The sequence below is a fragment of the Bufo gargarizans genome, chromosome 7 (genome assembly GCF_014858855.1).
Source record: "Bufo gargarizans isolate SCDJY-AF-19 chromosome 7, ASM1485885v1, whole genome shotgun sequence".
Classification (NCBI taxonomy): Eukaryota; Metazoa; Chordata; class Amphibia; order Anura; family Bufonidae; genus Bufo; species Bufo gargarizans.
In genome coordinates, this window is record NC_058086.1 from 151,683,643 (window position 1) to 151,705,909 (window position 22,267).

The 22,267-nt window shown below is 45.5% G+C and overlaps 1 protein-coding gene across 3 annotated transcripts in view; it reads right to left on the minus strand.

Annotated features, from left to right (window-relative positions):
• Positions 1–22,267, minus strand: part of PIGC (phosphatidylinositol glycan anchor biosynthesis class C) — a 35,879-nt gene that overhangs the window by 9,873 nt on the left and 3,739 nt on the right. The window contains exon 2 of one of the 3 annotated variants that reach the window (XM_044301608.1): positions 428–641. The exons of the other annotated variants lie outside the window; for them this stretch is intronic. The gene's annotated coding sequence lies outside the window, so the exon portion shown is untranslated. The remainder of the gene's footprint in view (positions 1–427; positions 642–22,267) is intronic. 3 annotated transcript variants of the gene reach the window in all.

The window sequence follows — 22,267 nt, forward strand, 5'->3', positions numbered from 1 at the left end:
CTAACGCTAGTGTGAACATAGCCTAAAGGTGAACACACACTGTAAAGGGGTTCTTGCCATAGATGTTTATAGCAGATGTACTTGATGTTGACTTTTACAACAGGAAAACTAATTTTATAAACGTTTTATATTTTAAGATTAAAATGGAATTGATACGGCGAAGACGGGGGCGGGAGCACATTTGCAAACATTTGGGTGCTCCAATGCACTTAAAGGGGACTTCCAAGGTTTTGATAATGACAATATCAGATCGGTGGTGGTGTCCAACATCCTGCACCCCCTGCCTCTCAGCATTTTCCAACACATTTACCAATATGTGCGCCAGAAAACTGTCGCACATTACATCTGAAATGGACTCCAGCTCCCCGCTGGCACTGATTTCATTTTCTGGTGAAGGGAACCCTAAAAGATGCCCCAAAACAATTACCTCTTAATACTTCTGGCACATCCCCCATGCCATGTGCACAGTAATACCAGCCTGAAGATGATCTTAATAAAACTTGCTCTTTATGAGATCTGTTCTGTATGTTGGAAGCAGTCCTAGATTCCGGCGGCCGCTCCAGGACCTGGCACGCGCTGATCAGAGCTCGGGAAGCCTGCGCTCCACTCCTCACAATCAACTCTCATTCCTAGTGACGTGTCTATTCAAGCAGAGCCAAGAGGAGAATGTAAGTGACAATCCAAGGAAAAAAAACAATTCTGACATGTTTATAGCAGCCAACAATCCGTCTTACAGACAAGTCCTACGGCAGCCACAGATTGTCAGAAAAATGCTAAACTCAGCTCAGGGGTTACAAAAGTCCACCAAGCCTCATAGAAGTTAAGTGGAATCCAGCTTTTAGTTCTTAAAACTGAGCTACCAGAATGCAGGAACATGAAGTGTTGTCATGGGGGCGCAGACTCAGAAGCCTCTCACAGGCAGTGTGTAAACTCTGACAACACATAGATGTCCATTAAGAAGCCTTTAATCCCCAATACATTTTTTTCCAGTGGTCATAAAGAGGCCTTAGTATAGAGCGCCAACTGTTTACTAGGCTATCTGATCAGAGGTCCTGAGGTCGGCCATTAACGTGAACGTATTAGGCCCTGTTTAAGGCAAGGTCTAATAGGCTGCCTGTCATCATAGTACGGACAGGCCTAATACACTGCAATACATAAATAAAACAAAAGCATGATATAGTCCCCCTGTGGGACAAAATAAAATAAAAATATATATATAAAAATGATGTAATAAAAATGAATGAAAAAAAGAAAAAAGAAAAAAAAAACATTTTCTTTTGGCAATGACCCAGACTATAATATTATTCCATTGTTTATCCCACACAGTAAATGTTGATTTTTTTTTTGCTTATTCCGCCTCCACAAAATATAGACTAAAAAGCAATAAAAATAAATAAAAAAAAGGGTTTTAAAACGGTGCATTGATGGGGAAAATAAAAAAAAGTTATTGATCTTGGAATGTAGCAATGGAAAAAAAGAACTGTGCTTTTATTGCGCACAAGCGGCATAATATAAAACAGTAAATCTGGCATTGCCCTAATTACAGTGGTTCCCACAAGTTACAATAATAATTGGCTCCAGGATGACCATTGTATGTTGAAACCATTGTAAGTTGAGTAATCAGCGGTAGCGCAGCCTAGTATCGGTAAAGGGCAAATCCTGGTATCGAATCGATACCGGTACAAAAGTATCGATTGGGTATCGATAATTCAATACCCGATGCAACCCTACTGCCCACCGGACACGTTGACTATAATGGAATTTGCCAGAGATCCAGCAGCCACCTGGCGAATATGGTGTTCAGTGTTTGGTCAGTGATTTCCATCAGTGATTTGTGAGCCAAAACCAGAAGAGAAGCCTCCACAGACATAACGTATAAGGGAAAGATCTACTCCTGTTCTGTGTTTAGAGCCGGACCTGGTTTTGGCTCACGAATCACTGATGGAAATCACTGACCGAACACTGACGTGTGAATGAGGCATTAGACTCCAGCACTCACTTGTTTTGAAGTGTCAAATTCTCAGTCTTCATTTAGTAAGTATTTCACAGACAATGTCTTGAGTCCTGTATTGTCTGTGAAATACTTACTAAATAAAGACAGAGAATTTGACACTTCAAAACAAGTGAGTGCTGGAGTCTAAATCTTGCTAAGTTTTGTTTTACCTGTATAAGGAGGTTGAAAAACCAAGACACCGAGCACACGGATACATTCGATTCACAAAAACAGTGAGCTGGTATCCCAACTTCACATGTATAGATCCTGCAATGGTGTGAAGTGGTCAGCCAAGATGGATCCGTCTTGAACACCATTGAAAGTCAATGGAGGACGGATCCGTTTTCTATTGTGCCAGATTGTGTCAGTGAAAACGGATCCGTCCCCATTGACTTACATTGTGTGTCAGGGCGGATCCGTTTGGCTCAGTTTCATCAGACGGACACCAAAACGCTTCAAGCAGCGTTTTGGTGTCCGCCTCCAAAGCGGAATGGAGACGGAACGGAGGCAAACTGATGCATTCTGAGCGGATCCTTTTCCATTCAGAATGCATTAGGGCAAAACTGATCCGTTTTAGACCGCTTGTAAGAGCCCTGAACGGATCTCACTAACGGAAAGCCAAAACGCCAGTGTGAAAGTAGAGTTAGTTCACAACACTGAGCTAAAGAGCTGCCTAATCCTCCTCTCAGCTCTGTGGGAATGGAAATAATGAGGAGACATGAAGTACAGAGAGGAGGGTAGGGGTAATGAGCAGCAGAACTTGTATGCAGTCTCCATTACAGCTCCATAGTACCACAGCCATCCTCTCTGTACTTCATGTCTCCTCATGAACTAAATTCCCCAGAGATTCAGCTAAAGTTCTTATCAACTGTATTCAGGATCATAATCCCTGACACGTAGAGCAGAGAAGAGCATGAGGCATCTCTGTAGCTCAGTGTTGTGAAGTAACTTGTCCTCCTGTATGATTAGGACAGGTTCTGTGTGTGCTAATAGGACAGCGGCCATTTTGTTTCCTGTGATGATTGCTCCTCCGACAAAACGAGCCATAATAAATAATGAAAGGTATTTGGAAATATATTTATAATAAAGTCATATTTAAGTATTTTTATTTTATTAATTCCTGGAGAACCCCTTTCAGCAAAAAAACATGGTTGTGAGGGTGGACATGTCTGTTTTAGTAACTACCTGCAGTCTCCATAACAAATCTGCAGCATCTATTTTTATGACTCTGTGAGGTACAATTTCTTTATTATTCCTTGTACAAGTTAAGAATTAATTGCTGGCAGCACTGATTGGATAACGTCAGATTGTGCAGGGACACACTCCCAACTGGTAACACCCATCTGGACCTTCACTGGAAACAGCTAGTAATTCATTTATAAACTTCTAGAAGGAATAATAAAGGAATGGTACATCATAAAATCATAAGAATAGATACTCCAGTATTATTATTACATGGGGGATGCAAGTAGTTACTAAGGCCGCTTTCACACGACAGGATTTTTGGTCCATATCCAATCCGCTTTTTTGTGGATAGGATGGGGACCCATTAGGGCCATGAAAAATACAGTGCTGTCCTCATCCATATGATTGTTCCGTAGTCCCTCAAAAAAAATTGAACGTGTCTCTTACTTGTCCATTTTACGGACAAGAATAGGTATTTTTACATTCGGCCCTCGTAAAAGCGGATGTCATCCGTATTTTTGGCGGATCCACACTTTGCGGACTGCAAAATACATATGGTCATGTGAATGCACCCTAAAAAAAGGACATGTCAAGAGAGGTCCTCTTTAACACAAAAAAAAAAAAAAACGATATTAAGTTACACTAAAGAACTTTTCTGATAGTCCTCCTTGAAGAATATTTTAATAATATGGTGACTATTGATCGGGCTTTATTTTGTGAACTCTGATAGAATTGAAAATCTTGATCAAGCCCCTAAATAGTGTAAAATAAAAAAATGATGCTATACTTCCCTCTTTCTCCGGGGCCATTCTCTGTGCTACCGATCCTTCTGGCGCTGCTTCTTTACATAATGGCGGTGTGATGTCCAAGTATATGGAACATTATTGGCTGCAGAGTTCACGTGCCGTATACTTGTACATAATTGCTGCACTATGTATACAAGCAGTGGCAGGAGGACCGGCCCAGGGGTGCAGAGAACGGTGCTGGAGAAGTGTAGTACCTCAGACAACCGCTATAACCAGGTATTCTATTTCAGCTATTTCGAATTTCCCGGAATTTAGGCTCCATTCACACGTACGCAATTTTCCTTCCGCATCTGTTCCGCAATTTTGCGGAACAGGTGCGGATCCATTCATTTCAATGGGGGAGTAATTGCTGTCCGCATCAGCACTTCCGTGATGCGGTTCCGCAAAAAAAAATTAAGCATGTCCTACTTTTGGCCGCAAATGCGGACCCATTGTACTCGATGGGTCCGCAAAAAAGCGGATGACATGCGGAAAGACACCAAATGTCATCCGCTTATCATCCGCATTACCCTAGCAGCATGTATTCCTCCTTCTTTTTTTATTTCTACAGAAACACGGAATGGATGTGGATGCACATTTGTAAAAAAACAGAAGGTTTTTACGGAAACACGGATCCGCAAAAAAATGGACCGTAAGGAAAATTGCGGACGTGTGAATGGAGCCTAACACTGCTCCTCTGCCCCAAACTCACAGCGTGATAAGGACTTATGCCGCTGTGTGTTCCTGCCTGACCGCGGGTTTACTGTACTGTACTCATGGCATTATGTCAGTACAAGTACAACCGCAGGAACACACAGCATCACAGATCATTAGGATGCTGGGAGTTCGCAGCAGTGTTCAGCCCGGGAAATACAGCCCTCGCACGGAATCTGTTTCTTGGACTGAATACGCAAATGTGAAATTGGCGAATAGGAATCTGTGTATTGTAAGAGGCGACATGAATGGCATTATTTAGTGCATAAGAAATGTTGTGTTTGATCAGCAGTGTCACGAGGCTACACCAGAGGAGGGAGTAAAATGGGAGCAGTGTGAATACCCTCCATCCGCCATTCAGCCTCAGCACGGGCACCTTCTAAAAGCTCGGTAAGTCGCCATAACTTGTACCTTGACTCTAACTAAATTTTTATAAAAGCACATAAAAAACACCTGTCTATGACATGAGATAAAACAAACACCGTCTTATATGGGGATCATATCTTACTCAACCTAACCAATGCCACTGAAAGCTGCTGCCTGCTTAAAGGGGTTGTCTCACTTCAGCAGTTGCATTTATCATGTAGAGAAAGTTAAAACCAAGCTCTTACTAATGTATTGCGATTGCTCATTTTGCTTCCTCTGCTGGCTGGATTCATTTTCCCATCACATTATACACTGCTCGTTTCCATGGGTACGACCACCATGCAATCCATCAGCGGTGGCCGTGCTTGCACACCACAGGAAAAAGTTGCCTCTCTGGTGACAGGGACCGTGGGACCTCACATAGGCTGGTGCTTTTTTTCTATAGTGTGTAAGCACGTCCACCGCTGTTGGATTGCGGGGTGGTCGTAAACATGGAAGTGAGCAGTGTATAATGTGATGGAAAAATTTATCCAGCCAGCAAAGGAGGCAATATGGACAATCACAATACATTAGTAAGTGCCTTGTATTAACTTTCTCTACATGATGAATGCCATCTGCCGAAGTGACAACTCCTTTAAAAGGTAATTACCACTAGCGACCTCCCCATCAGACTGTTGGCATAGACACATAGCTGGGTTTTACCAGATTAAAACGCTGTTTTTCTCTTGTTGATCCAAGGCTCCCTTTCTGAGTTATGATACTTTTTCTTAATATACAAATTAGGCCTTTTGGGCAACGAGGGCGTCACCTTTGCTCTTGTTGCCCCCAAGCTCCACTACTTTCTGTGGCTAGCTCATACCTCGCTGCTTACCCACCGCCCGGCCCCGGCAATCAAAGTAACCAGGGAGGGGCTATCCACAGAAAGGAGCAGAGCTTGGGGGACCAGTATATGTGAAAGAAAATAGTGCTTTCTTTTACGGCTTTTTTGACCTCACAAGTCCTGGGATATCTTCTCCAAGCCCATGTTGGTCTTGAAGATGTTCCTGGAAATGCCAGTATAAAAAGAGCCGTCAGCGATCTTTGCAGCATAAGCTCCCAGTACATTGCATGGGCCTCTCATAGATAGTACTTTCCTATAAGCCCCTTGACAAAGCAGCGTGCATGGAGCGTTCATCCTGTGACACATCATGCAGACAAGTCAGAAGATGAGATCAGCGGGCGTCTGTCAGCTTGGACCAAGACTTCCAAAATAAAGGGGCTGTGGCGGTGCCTGGAGGTTTCCGAGACTGGATCTCTCTCACAGTCCATGGAGAAATGCATCACTGAAACCAATAGGTTCACACTCTAGTTGTGTCCACAGATATCAGGCCGGCCATAGGTGTGACACAATGGTCAATCTGAAAAAACATCCAAACCCACTTAGAAAGCCCATCACGTCCAATCAATGTCTTTAGGTCCATAAATGTTTTTGGGTAGACGTTGGCTAGCTGTGGGCTGGACGAGCATGCAGTGCTCCTGACCTCCTTGATACACTTGGTTGAGTATGCATGTGTTCTCAATAGGGAATAGGCAGTTACCAGACACCTCTGTCAGGAGGCTTATTGCCCTTGAGGACACTGTTGAAATCCAACAGTCCAATCATTCTTTTTCCCAACATCTACCATTAGGTGATTGTCAGAAGGCTCCCCCATAGTTAGATGGTCTGCAGGTTCGGACAAAATTAATCCAATGTATAGTGATAATGTAATCATGCAATCTGTATTGGGACAGCAAAGAATATTGTTAGGGACCTTTAAAGGGACCTTTCCATCTGCACATTAATGGCCTATCCACAGGTTATACAATAAATGTCCAATGGGTGCAGGTCCCTATTTCGAGTATGGGCCCCCATCTCTCACCGCTGGAGTAAATGAGTATTTTCAGAAGTCCCATAAAAGTGAGGGGAGAGAAGCGGGAGTGCGGCTACGTGCTCCTTTCCTGGCAGAGTGAAACGGGGGCCCGTTCTGGAGACAGGAGGAGGTCCCAGAAGTAGGACCTTTTTGGACACTTATGGCATAGCTTGTGGATATGCCATAAATGTCCAGATGGGAATACCCCTTTTATAACATTATTAGTATTTAGCACTGATAAAAAAGCAGAACACTACACTATACTATAGCATATAGGAAAAAATACTAAATCCTAAAGAGTATTAAAATCCACTGTAACAAAATGCACAAAATAAAAATATAAAACAAACACACTACTGCCCCGATATGCTGGGTGCATCTATCATATGGTACCAGGGCCACGTAATCGGTTATCACCCAGTTCTTCCAGGACCCTAAATGGGAAGGGGGAGGGGGAGAAGACATGGCTGCAGCCTGACAGAACAATGCACTGCTTTTCTACTATAGTTTTTATGATCTGCAATTGTGATATCTGACGAAACAAGAGCAAAAATCATTTTTTAGGGCTTGCTATACATTGCAGTATGCACTACTCAGCGAGTTTTATGAACATTCACCAGAACTACCTCTGCTAACTGGTCGTAGTATTACTGGCTTTTGTTCTTCACACTACATGTGGCCTCACTGTTAGTACCACATATTCTGGCCCTCAAGAACATACAGGACCGGAGAAAATGTCACCAAGACGACTGCAAAATTAGATCTCATTTGTAGGACTTTTCTTGCTTTTACAATACAGGTCCCTGTGTCCTGTTTGCACAGCCATAAGGCCAGACGCTCGCTGACAGGAACCTGTAAACTGAAATACACTATTTCCATTACGGGGCACGCCGTTAAGTACTTTCCTGCACTTAATGGAAAAGTACACAGTCCGTAACTGAAAGTGTCTACAGAAACGAGCCACAAATGTGCTCACTGATCCTCTCCATTAAGGATATCAGCTAGGCCTACATTGTAAAACAAGCAGATATATCGCCCAAATCCACGTCACCTTAAGGCTACTGTTTAATTTACCAAGCACTTTACACGTGTACAGCAACGCAAGCCCTCGTCTGAAGGGTAGATACACTTCATGTAGGTCTAGTGATCATCTTGTACTATCAGGATCTGGCACTGCTGGGTGTAACTGGCCTTCAATAATTACTGTCTTGCTGTTTTTAAGACTGAAGACTCCATGGCCAGTGGACGTTAATGGGCCGACCATTGATGCCTGTCAGGGCATGCTGCCAGGTAAGTTAGGAGGCTTCATAGACGCATATTTTCTACTGCTGGCGATGAGGCGGACTAACTCGGTAACTAATGGATTCGGTGACGGACTAAACCAGGGACTAAAGTCTATAGTCCACACTTCAGTGATTCTGAGCCACAACCAGGTGCAGGTCAAAAACAGGTGCAGATATTTCCATTATTCCTCTGTAGGCTCCACTACTGGTTCTGCCTCACAATTAGGCCCCATTCACGGAACCGCTGGTCTGCAAAACACGAACAGTGGCTGTGTGAACTCCTGATTTCGGTGGGTCCGCGATCTGCAAGATGCGGCAAAAGATAGGATATCCTATCTTCTGTAGGATAGGGGATAACTGTCATAACAGTGGGGGGTCCTAACGCTGGGACCCCCACCGATCACAAGAACAGGGGTCCCGTACCTCTTGCAGCTCTCCTGAAATGAGCGCTGTACTTGGCTACCTCTGGAACTCCGATAGAATTAATGGAGCGGCCACGCACATGTGTGACCGGCTGCTCCGGTCATTTCAGGAGAGCAGCAGGGGGCCAGGGGTGAGGGTAGCAGCGGTAGGACCCCCGTCAATCTGATAGTTATCCCCTATCCACTTTTACCCACCGGAATTCCCTTTTAAGTAAACAGAAGACAGGGAGCTTTACTAATGCACAAAATGGGCCACTTTAGAGGTATTTTTCTAATAGAAATGTACGATTTCAGTAATTAAAGTATATTACAAAAATGGTCAGTATCACTGCCCCTACACATTCCAAAAAAACAAAAACAGACAGTTCCACTTTAATTAGGACCGTGCCTTGTGGTCGTACCTATGCTGCGTCTGTGCACGAGTCACAGCGGGATCAAATTAACTAATTAGAATCAAACGGTTTATTCAGTGTCGCTATTGGCCCATGGTAACCCGCAAAACTGTGCGCCATTAACCATGAACACTGAAAAACAATTCGGTTCTAATCAGTTACTTTGATTTCACTGTGGGTCATACAGCCTCGCGGTACTCTGCTGCATCCCAACTGCGCCGTGTGGCTGCACCGTTAAAGGGAACCTGTCACCAGCGCCCTCACTATCTGTGCACACACATAGCTGTAGTTTACCTGATTAAAACACCTTTTTTCCCCCATCAGAAGCTCTTTTCTTAATATGCAAAATTAGGCCTTTGGTGCAATGACGGTGGTCCCCCATTGCTCTTGTTGCACCCAAGCTCTACTCCTTTCTGTGACCAGCCCCTCCCTTGCTTCTGGCCTTGTCAATCAAAGAAGCAGGGGAGGGGCTAGCCACAGAAAGGAATGGAGCTCGTGTGCAACAAGAGCAAGGGTGACGCCCTCATTGCACCAAAAGCTTACTTTCCATATATAAAAAAAAGTATCATAACTCGGGAACGGAGCCTCAGATCAACAAAAGAGAAACAGCATTTTAATCAGGTGAACTACAGCTATGTGTCCATGAAACCATCTGGATAGGGAGGTCGCTGGTGACAGATTCCCTTTACAGGGATTTTCCAGGTTCATTTTCGGCTACTAAGTACACGACATGCGGCCAGACGGCCCCATATAGACAATCTGCTTTGGTCCCCTCAAACAGATGATCAGCAAACGTGTCAAAAGTTGGACTCCCACTCATCTGACTCTAAAGGCTCATCATGAATATACTACAAAGAAAAAAATGTGGGGGGTTCAGCCCGCACAACCCTGTATGCAGGTGCACATTGCTATGGCGAAATACAGATACAAACGCTTTGGCCAAAATGTACACTAATGCCTCATTCAGCATCCAGCATAGAGGCCGGGCAGAGGGCCATTGCATTTGTGTTTTATCTTGAATATAGGCTGTCAATTCCAAATCCCCCTTTAATCTACATAAGAAGCGGTTCTATGCCTGTCATTTACATTGTCTGTGCCTTTTGCAGAGAGGACGCAGCGTGTAACCCACCTACAGCATGAAATATTTGGGAACGCACCAGCAGAACTTCAGCACTCATTTACCGGTATCCATTACACCTCCCTCACCTCTTTAGCAGAGCCAAGGGCCAAGTAAGCGGTTGGACATACGCTGTCTGATGACTGCGGGGAGATACTGGAAACGTGTCCTTGTTGCCAACAGGGAGGAGAGTTCTCCTAGAAATTGTACTGGGAAAAAAACTGTCCGATGGGCAACTCTGAGGGCTCCACGCAATGAACGCTCTGACATATAATTAACATTACTTTTAATTTTATCAAATGTTTTAAAAAGTGTTGTAATTGAGTGGGCTTGCATGTATTAAACGGCTCTGCACTGGCATCAAGGCGTCAGCTTCTGTTCAGTATCATGAAACCATAGGCACGAGTGTCGCAGTATGGCGCCTCCATGGGGTATAAAAAATAACCTTTCTAAGGCTACTTTTGCGTTTGGTGCGGATCCGTCATGTATCTGCACCGATAATACAACCGCATGCATCCGTTCATATCTTTAACATTGGCCAAATGGATCAGTCTTGAACACAATTGAAAGTCAATGGGGGGGGCGGATCTGTTTTGCATTGTGTCAGTCAAAACGGATCCGTCCCCATTAACTTACATTGGGTGTCAGGACGGATCCGTTTGCTGATGCATTCTGAGCGGATCCTTTTCCATTCAGAATGCATTAGGGCAAAACTGATCCGTTTTGGACCGCTTGTGAGTGTCCTGAACGGATCTCATTAACGGAAACCAAAACGCAAGTGTGAAAGTAGCCTTAGCCTTCATATAAGATCAGATGGGGGTACAGTACAGCCTGAGCAGTCTATGGCCACCATATTACAGATCAATACAGCACTGATCCTAAGGGTCCATTCACACGTCCGTTGTTTCTTTCCTGATCTGTTCCGTTTTTTGCGGAACAGATCTGGACCAGTTCTGTACCCATTCATTTTCAATAGGTCCTGAAAAAAAATCGGACAGCTCAATGTCAGATTTTTTTTCAGGACCCATTGAAAATAAATGGGTACAGAACTGGTCCAGATCTGTTCCGCAAAAAAACGGAACAGATCAGGAAAGAAACAACGGACGTGTGAATGGACCCTTAAAGAGGTTATTCCATGATTGATGTAAAAAATCTGACATCATATACTACATGATGATCTCTCTAATAAAGCTGGAACCAGCCCTGTACCTCACATGGATCCAGAGATCTCCCCATTCATTGCTCCAACTGCTCTGCTAAATTTATTACAGGCTGAAAGCTCAGACGGCGTGTCCTTTCTGCTTCAGCATTCTCCCTATGGCCCCTTTCAGACAAGACTTGCAGAGCGAACTTCCAGCACTGCTGGGGTCGCATAGCATTAGGCCTCTTTCACACTACCATTTTTTTTTTCCGTTTTGCGGTCCGTTTTTTGCGTTCCGTATACGGAACCATTCATTTCAATGGTTCCGCAAAAAAACGGAATGTGTTCCGTATGCATTCCGTTTCCGTATTTCCGTTTTTCCGTTCCGTTGAAAAGATAGAACATGTCCTATATTTGGCCGCAAATCACAGTCCGTGGCTCCATTCAAGTCAATGGGTCCGCAAAAAAAACGGAACACATACGGAAATGCATCCGTATGTCTTCCGTATCCGTTCCGTTTTTTGCGGAACCATCAATTGAAAATGTTATGCCCAGCCCAATTTTTTCTATGTAATTACTGTATACTGTATATGCCATACGGAAAAACGGAACGGAACAACGGAACGGAAACGGAACCACAACGGAAGCAAAAAACGGAACAACGGATCCGTGAAAAACGGAACGCAAAACACTGAATTCAACATACTGTAGTGTGAAAGAGGCCTTATACTGATTAATGATGTTATATAACCCTTAGGCCCCTTTCACACGGGCAAGAGATCTGAGCAGGTGCAATGCGTGAGGTGCCCGCACTGAATCCGGACCCATTCATTTCAATGGGGCTGTGTACATGAGCGGTGATTTTCACGCATCACTTATGCGTTGCGTGAATATCGCAGCAAGCTCTATATTGTGAGTTTTTCACACAACGCAGGCCCCATAGAAGTGAATGGGGCTGCGTAATAAAAATCGCAAGAATCCACAAGCAAGTGCGGATGCGGTGCGATTTGCACACATGGTTGCTAGGAGACGATCGGGATGGAGACCCGATCTTAATTATTTTCCCTTATAACATGGTTGTAAGGGAAAATAATAGCATTCTTAATACAGAATGCTTAGTAAAATGTCCATTGAGGGGTTAAAAATAATAAACAAATTTAACTCACCCCATCCACTTGGTCGCGTAGCGGATCTCCTCTTCTTTCTACTTTCTTCAGGACCTGGCTAAAAGACCTTTGACGTCACTGCGCTCATCACATGGTCTGTATTAAGAATGTTATTATTTTCCCTTACACCCCGCAGAAAAATAGCGCATTTTCCCGCAACGCACCCGCATCTTGTCCGGCCCTCACGTGTGATGCCCGTGCGAAAGAGGCCTTAGAGGTCTGGAATGTATTGGATAACATAATGCAGTCAGTGTTAGCCAATACATTCCAGAACTGTAAGGGTTACACAGCATCATAAATCAATATAATGCTATGTGACCCCAGCAGTGCTGAGAGTTCAGGACGGGTGCTGCGCTGGGAGTCGGGAGCGTGACAGTCGCTCATCTGAAAGCGGCCTATTACAGCTCAGGGGGTGTGTGCTTTCTGCTACAGCTCTCTACCTATTACAGCTCAGGGGGTGTGTGCTTCCTGCTACAGCTCTCTACCTATCACAGCTCAGGGGGTGTGTGCTTCCTGCTACAGCTCTCTACCTATCACAGCTCAGGGGGTGTGTGCTTCCTGCTACAGCTCTCTACCTATCACAGCTCAAGGGGTGTGTGCTTCCTGCTACAGCTCTCTACCTATCACAGCTCAGGGGGTGTGTGCTTCCTGCTACAGCTCTCTACCTATCACAGCTCAGGGGGGGTGTGCTTCCTGCTACAGCTCTCTACCTATCACAGCTCAGGGGGTGTGTGCTTCTTGCTACTGCTCTCTACCTATCACAGCTCAGGGGGTGTGTGCTTCCTGCTACAGCTCTCTACCTATCACAGCTCAGGGGGTGTGTGCTTCTTGCTACTGCTCTCTACCTATCACAGCTCAGGGGGTATATCCTTTTCGCCGCAGCTCTCTCCCTGTAACTGCCACAGCTTCTAACAGACAATATGGCTGGTGGCAGTTGAAAATTTAAACTGAGCATGTGTAATAAGGCAAAGAACAAACAGCAGGTGGCGCTATACACATACATTATATTGAATAACTCAGTGTCTATACGAATTTTTTAATTACATGCAATTAAAAAAGTATTCAGATCCAGGGGCTGGTTTGAAAACTGTAGAATATTTTTGTGGGACGACCCTTTTAATACAGATATGTTAAAATGATCCACAATCTTATTTTAGTTAAATCTGTTTTTGGGACACCTAGGTGGCAGGCTCAGTAAGGTATAACAACCACCAAAGGTCTTGCCATACAGTTTTCCCAGATTCCATAAAGGGGTTTTCTCTATGAAACAGGGACTATTTGTGCACAGATGTTATAACAAGGGATCCTCTGCTCCCGACTCCCCTCTATAAGGCTTTATGCACGCGGTCGTGTCCGTATTTTGGTCCCCAAGAAATGGATCCGCACAATACAGATTCCTTCTGTGTGCATTCAGTATTTCTTGCACTTCCATCAATGGAGGAAAGGGCTATTCTCTTTTGCAATACGGACAAGAATAGGCCATGTTCTATCATTTGCAAAACGGACGCACGAATCTGCAAAAAGCACTGATGTGTGCACGGTCCCATAGAAATGAATGGGTCAGTGTGCTATAAACAACAGATCGCACACGGATGAAAAATATGATCATGTGCATGAAACCGTGGCCAGAGCTAAGATATGCCATTAATGTCAGCTAGGCACAGGTTCCATCTCTGGGAGAAGGGGGTTCCCATCCATTGCTGTAGGAGTTCCAAAAACAGCTGAGCGAGCATGCGGGGCAATTTTCAGAAGTCCCATAGTGGTGAACGGAGAGTGCACCATGCAAGCACGACCATCTCTTCATTCACCGCTAGGGGACTGCTGGAAATAGCCGATCCAGCGCTCATCTACTCTCACAGCGGTGAACGAAGAGTGGCCGCACATGCGCAGCTGCTCTCTGTTCACTTTATGGGCCCTGTTCTGGAGATAGAAGAAGGTCCCAGGTGTGGGACCTGCACCAATCTGACATTGAAGGCATATCCTAGTGTTATGCCATCAATGTCCCAGAAGGGAATACCTCCTTAACATGAATCCCTTTAATGGCAAATCTGCCCACTTATACCATGATTCTCCTCTAAAACGGCATAACTAGGCACATATGACATTAAGGAGTCTGGGAATAGTAGGTGACAACCCCTTATGGAAGTTATGAATATGCCCAGGCTGGTGGTCAACCAATGGTCCCAGAAGCAGATGTGAGATTTGGCTCAACAGGACTTTTAAAGGGGTTTTCCCATCTCAGAAAATGGGGGCATATCGTTAGGATATGCCCCCATTGTCTGATAGGTGCGGTTGCCACCGCTGGGATCCGTACCTACAATGAGAATGAAACGGGGGAAAAAATTGAGGGCGCACTGCACACGCGCAGCCGCCCTCCATTCATTCATTTCTATGGGGCCGCCAAAAATAGCAGAGCGCTGGCTCGGCCATTGCCGTCTGCCCCATAGAAATGAATGGGAGCATGAGCCGTGCGTGGTGCGCTCCCATTCACTTCTATGGGAGCAGCGCTTGGTGGTGAACAGACGCGGACCCTGGGAAATCCAGGGTCCTCCAGCCACAGCGCTCCCCGCTTCGTTCTCGTTGTAGGTGCGGGTCCCAGCGGTGGGTCCTAACGATATGCCCCCATTGTCTGAGATGGGAATACCCCTTTAACAAAGTCGAAGGATAATTCAATAGGTTCTATTTTGACTTGTGATTTTTGGGAGAAAGGCTCAATATTAACACATAGACTCTATGTTAAAGGTTCCAGCCTGACTAGGTGAAGTGATGACAAGCGGTGCAGACATTGATGATGTCACCTCGCTCTTTACCTCTGCAGTTATCATCTCTGAGGTCTACACACTTATCAGCACTTGATTCATTTTCTTATCAGGAGTGACCTGCTCTCTACGTGGCACTGGATGTGTAACCGGACATTCAATGTACTGATCAAAGTCTAGTGGCCCACACTGGTATCAGCGATGGATATGAGCAGCAGTCATATCCTTCACCGTGGGATATAATTAGATGGTTGTATCTTCACCAAGGCTCCAGCTTCTTACAACTGCTTAAATTACAAGTTGGTTTTCTCACCCGGCGAGAAGTAAGATGTTATCAAGTTGCTCACACTTACAGTACATGAAGTTCACCCTCGTTTCTGACAATTAGCAACATGTTCCTCATATTCGGTTACATAAGAGATGAGTCCATAGGAGAACGCGAAACAGGCATCGAGCCCAGTACAAGCGTCCACTAAACGAATAAAAGAATATAAATTTGCTAATGAGGCGCATACTAATGTTCAGCCACATTCCAATACTGCTCATCACCATACACAGGGCAGCAACACAGCATACAAAACTTTTTACACTTAGAACCCTTCATCAGGGTGCTTTTATGTATAGGTTTTGCTGCTGCTTTTTAGCACTTTTATGGCATTTTTTGCCCCTATGTTTTTCTGGTGCTCCAGATGTTAGCTGAAAGTCTGGGAAATAAGAAATGCAGGACACACAAGTGCTTTTACGTTTTTTGCCTTTCTTGAGTCTTTTCAAAAACACAGCGTGCTTTTCTCTCCCCGCCAATCAAAAATGTCTCTATGACATACATACAAGCTTTTTTTTTAAACTCAGTGACCCACAGAGTTTCTTGGAGGAGGTGGATTCGAATGGATTCAGAAATATAAAGGAAGGAGTTAAAAGGGGTTTAACCTCTATAATGCCCCTCAAAATGCCCGGGCGCCTCACACAGGTTATACTTACCGTGCTCCCGGCACCTGCATCTCCCAGTTTTACGGATCAAAACATCCGGCGACTTTGGGAGGGGGGGGGGGGGTTGAGGGGCAACTAATGGCAGGCCAAGATAGGAATGAGCCTCCCTAGGATCACCCACGATGCTAGGAAGGCTGGTCCCCATCGCGGCCTGCTATTTGCTTCCCACCAGTCTCCGGATGTTTTGATCCGCGCGACAGGAAGATTCAGCAGCGGCCGTGCGGGCATCAGGAGCGAAGCGGGTGCTGGGGAGCAGGGTAGGTTTAACCTTATGAGGTGCCCAGGCATTTTTGGGGGGCATTATAGGTGTTGGATAACCCAATTAAGCCTAAGGGGGCTCATGCACATGGCCGAAGGTGTTTTGCAGTCTGAAAATTGTGGACCCGCAGAACATGGATCCCGGACGAGTGCACGCTGCAATGTTTTTTTTTTTGTTTTTTTTTTACTCCAGCAGAAAGCTAGTATCCTTGCCCATAAAACAGACAAGAATAGGACACTTTCAATTTTTTTGCGGGGCTGAGGAACAGACTTATGGGTGTGATGTCCGCATCTTTTGCGGCCCCATTCAGATGAACAGGTCTGCATCCATTCTGCAGAAAATGAGGATTGGATGTGGACCAAATTTGCAGTCCACAAAAAACGGATACACAAAAAATCCGGATGACGTCCGTGTGCATTCCATATTTTGCGGAACGCAACAGCTGGCCCCTAATAGAACAGTCCTATCCTTGTCCGTAATGCGGACAATAATAGGACATGTTCTATTTTCTTGCGGAACAGACATATGGACATACGGAAACGGAATACACATGGAGTAACTTCTGTTTTTTTTTTTTGGGCAGACTCATTGAAACTAATGGTTCCACATATGGTTCGCAAAAATAAATAAACGAACGTACACAGAAAGAAAATACGTTCATATGAATGAGGCCCTATTCACATGGTCAGTGATTTCCATCAGTGATTTTGAGCGAAAACCAGGTGTGGATCTAAACCCAGAACAGGAGCAGATCTTTCCCTTATACCTTATGTCTGGAGGATCCAATCCTGGTTTCGGCTCACAATCACTGATGGAAATCACTGACCAAACACTGATGTGTGAATAAGGCTTTATACTTCAACTTCCTTCTGGCTTTAGCTCAAAAACCTGCAGAAAAATCTGCCTCAAAATCTCCTGCAAAAAACTCTTAGGCCTTAGGCACACAGCCATTCCATGCATTGGGGACCATCAGGGGTCCCCAAATATGCACGGGCAACATCTGTGCGGATTCCGCAGACGGATCCAGACCCACTCAACTTGAATGAGTCCGTGATCTGTCCACACCGCAAAAAAATAGAACACGCCTCTGTTCTGCACCGCAACTTACGGACCGATTCAAGTGAATGGGTCCGCATCCGTTTCAGCGCTGGAATTACACAGTTCTGTCCATTGTGTAGTGGATGGAGCTTGTAACTGCAGCCCAGCTTCTATTCACCTCAATGGGAGCAATGCTCTGAATACCAGCATCATCCACTACACTATAGATGGAGCAGTGCAGTTCCCAAACGCCAGAGCTATTCTGAAACAGATAATTGGCGTGGGCACAGGTGTCAGACACCACCAATCTGAGGGTATGCCATCAATATTGAAATTCTGGACAAACCCTTTAAGCTAGTTAAGGAAGGCGTCATTAATGGAAGGTATGTATCACCGAGATTCCTGGCCTCGGTGAGGTAAGAGCCGTTAGTTTTAAAGGGAACCTGTCACCGGGATTTTGTGTATAGAGTTGAGGACGTGGGTTGCTAGATGGCCCCTAGCACATCCGCAATATCCAGTCCCCATAGCTCTGTGTGCTTTTATTGTGGGAAAAAAATGATTTGATACATATGCAAATTACCCTGAGATGAGTCCTGTATGTGAGATGAGTCAGGGACAGGACTTCTCAGGTTAATTTGCATATGTATCAAATCTTTTTTTTTTCCACAATAAAAGCACACAGAGCTATGGGGACTGGGTATTGCGGATGTGCTAGCGGCCATCTAGCAACCCATGTCCTCAGCTCTATACACAAAATCCCGGTGACAGGTTCCCTTTAAGTGTCAGCGGCAGCTAGTGCTGGTTGACACGGTTTAGTGTGGCTGTAAAGCCGATCCGGGCCGGCTCTTACTGGGAGTAGCCAAAGTGCTGGGTGGGTGGCTGCTCCCCACGCTCCAGGCCGGGTCTTTGTTGGCCTATATAAAACCCAGCCAGCAGTCTCAGCTGGGTGTGGATTATCCGCCACCTGACAGTGGAGCGCTGTCAGGGCTCTGTGTGGTTTGGAACTGAGAACTTGTGCCGTGCTAAAGGGCTGAGAGGCGCCTGCTGGGAAACAGGCCCTAAAGCCTGCTGTGGACTGCGGGTGGAAAAACTGCTGACCAGGTGAAGGCTTTTGTTCTGTGGACTTTTTATGGTGTGAACAAACACCAAGACGGCAAACCGTTCCTTTTTGTTTTTGCCTATGTGTGAATAAAACACGGAACTGTTTACGTTAAAGACTTTGTGGTTGCCTTTGTACTGCATCTGCTAGCCTTCAGTAGCCACACACATTAGGTGTACATTGGCCATATAGTAGGGCTGCTTGACCTTTCCTGGATGGCAGATATCGGGGAAGAGAAGGTTTGGGCTGTTGCATTACAACATGGCCGATCCATTAGGTATTGGGGAAATAAGCGGACATCAGAGGAGTCAGCCATATTATTTGTATGGCCAGGCATAGACAACCCCACTGCTCCGCTCATTCCTATGAATGACGTGGAGGGAGGTTCAGGATTTCAGCACCTCATTAGTATTCCAATGAAATGTGAGCCATTGGCAATCTGTCACATGACAGAGAAAGGACAGATGGACCGACGTCAGCGATATGACGCATATGAAAGCCCGCTACCGGTAAGTCTGAAGGTCCAGCTGCAGCTCATGACTTCATGCATACAACTGCCAGGTTTCCTGGGGCGGTGGAGAGATCTTACAAATCAGAATAGACTGGAAATAATGCATAGCCATTAGTATCTGGTAAGCGGAAAGCTCTCCGTGTCCGAATTACCTTCACATTGATCTGCAGAGGATGTGGAGGGATTTAGTGATCTGGAAAGATGCCATTTGCAGATCCGAGCGGCCAGTCTCTCACGGAGAACTAATATCAATCCCGCGCAGAGGTTATCGGCAGGCTGAAAAGGGGGTTAGGATTTAGGAGACGTCACCCCTGTAATAAGGTGATCTGGAGGTTTTTCGGTCATAGACGACCTGCACAGCGGGTGGAATAACTGACCTTATTGTACAGCATTAAACTCCATTGTAGTACTTGACAGGGGTTGTCTCATTTAGGCCTCATGCACACAACCGTTCCGTTTTTTGTGGAAGCAATTTATGGAACGAAACAGGCGGACAAGAATAGGACATGTTATATTTTATTTGCGGGGCCACATCTTTTGCGGCCCCATTGAAGTAAATGAGTCCGCACCCGAGCCGCAAAAACTGCGGCTTGGATGCAGACCAGAACAACGGCGGTGTGCATGAGGCCTTATCATGTAGACTACAGAAAGTTAAAGGGGTTGAACTTGTCTCATCATGGACAATGGGGGAATATCGCTAGGGACCCGCACCTATATCGAGAACGGAGCCCCGCAAGGTGGTGGCTGGAGAACTCCGGTCCGGCCACCACCAAGCCGGCTCCCGGTAGAAGTGAATGGGAGCGTACCGCGCATGACTGGCCTCAGCTTCCATTCATTTCTATGAGGCCGACAGAAATAGCCAAGCCAGCGCTCAGCTTTTTTCGCCGGGCCCATAGAAAATGAATGGAGGGCAGCTGTGCATGCGCAGTGCACCCTCCTTTACTTTCGGGGCTCTGTTCTCTATATAGGTGCGGGTTCCAGCGGTAGGACCCGCACCTATAAGACAATGGGGGCATATCCTAGCGATATGCGCCCAATGTCTATGATGAGACAACCCCTTTAATACAACAAGGCACTTACTAATGTATTGTGATTGTCCATATTGCTTCCTTTACTGGCTGGGTTCATTTTTCCATCACAACATACACAGCTCATTTCCATGGTTATGACCACCCTGCAATCCATCAATGGTGGTTGTGCTTGCACACTATAGGAAAAGGCTTCGGCCTCTCTGGTGGGCGGCACAGTGGGAGTGCGTATAGGCTGGTTCTTTTTCCTATAGTGTGCAAGCACGACCACTGCTGCTGGATTATAGGGTGGTCGTGACCCCTGGAAACAAGCAGTGTATTAGGGTACTTTCACACTAGCATTTTTTTTTTTTCAACATTGAGTTCCGTCAAGTTTTATCCTAATGCATTGTGAATTGAGAGCATTCCGTTCAGTATGCATCAGGATGTCTTCAGTTCAGTTACTGTACGGTTTTTGGCCGGAGAAAATACCGCAGCATGCTGCATTTTTCTCTCCGGCCAAAAATCCTGAACACTTGCTGGAATGCCGGATCCAGCATTAATTTCCATTGAAATGTATTAGTGCATTAAAATTGCCGCATTGACGGATCCGTTCTACTGGTCTGCGCATGTGCAGACCTTTAACTCTGTGAAAAGAATAAATACCGGATCCGTTTTTCCATATGACACCAGAGAGACGGATCCGGTATTTCAATGCATTTGTCAGACGGATCCGCATCCGGATCAGTCTGACAAATGCCATCCGTTTGAGTCTGGATTGCCGGCAGTGACGGAACTGCCTGCCGGAATCCTCTGCCTGATGCACATGACCGTTGTTGTGTCCGTTGTTCCGTTTTCCATGACTTTCTGAGGACCCATTGACTTTCAATGGGTCCGTGGAAAATTCTGAAAATGCACCGTTTGTCATCCGCGATCCGTGTTTCCAGTCCGTGAAAAAAAGATGACCTGTCCTATTATTTTTTTCACGGACAACAGTTCGCGGACCCATTCCAGTCAATGGGTCCGTGAAAAAACATGGAGGCACACAAGATTGTCATTCGCGTCCGTGATCCGTGTCCGTTTTTTTTTTCCTATCATTTGCAAGGCAGACTTGACCTTGATTTTTTTTCTATTTCCTTCATATCTGGTCATCCTGGACACACAGAAACAAAAACGGACACGGATCACGGAACAACGGAACCCCGTTTTGTGGACCGTGAAAAAATACTGTCGTGTGCATGAGGCCTTATACAATAGAAAAATGAATCCAGCTAGCAAAGGAGACATTATGGACAATCACAATTTGCTGAAGTAAGACAACCCCTTTAAGGTATTTTCCATATTAAGCTACTTTCACATCAGCGTTTTCCTTTCCGGTACTGTGATCCATTGGAGGAGCTCAATACCGGAGGAATACGCTTCATTTTTGTCCCTATTAATTGTCAATGGGGACAAAACTGAACTGAACGGAGTGGAGTGCAGCAGAATGCGTTCCATTCCATTTGGTTGCGCTCCCATACCGGACAGAAAAACGCTGAAAGCATGGGATACGGAGCAAGACGGATCCGGCATGAAAGACCATGTGAGATTTCTCGGACACCAAAAGATAATGGATCCGTCCCTAAAACCATTGTAAGTCAATGGGGGACGGATCCATCATGGCTATTTTAGACATAATATAACCGGATCTGTTCCTAACGGATGCAGCCGCTTGTATTATAAATAACGGAAGCGTTTTTGCTGATCCATGATGTGAAAGTAGTCCTAGTCAGGCTGCTCCGGGTCATCAGACATATTCTCTCGCATCTTTCTTATAAACTCTCCCTCGTATTATCCACATTCTCCACGCTATCTGAGGCCCAATTAGTTAACATATAACATTAATAATGCAAAACGGCAACTGAAGGAGCGCACTGCGCCCGAGAGACGGGCTTCTGGGAAGGGGCAGAAATGTCAGTAAGACAGCGGGGTTACAGTTGGAGCGGCATGAAGTGTAACATATTATAAATGCACATCTCCATTCGAACGGGGAGCATGGGGCGGTCAGCCCTCCGCCAAGCAGACACATATCCCCCGTGGATGGGCCATAAGTGATGGTCACTGCTTTAATGAGGACACATTATCAGCACCCCTGGGGTAAGGCAAGGCTGGCCA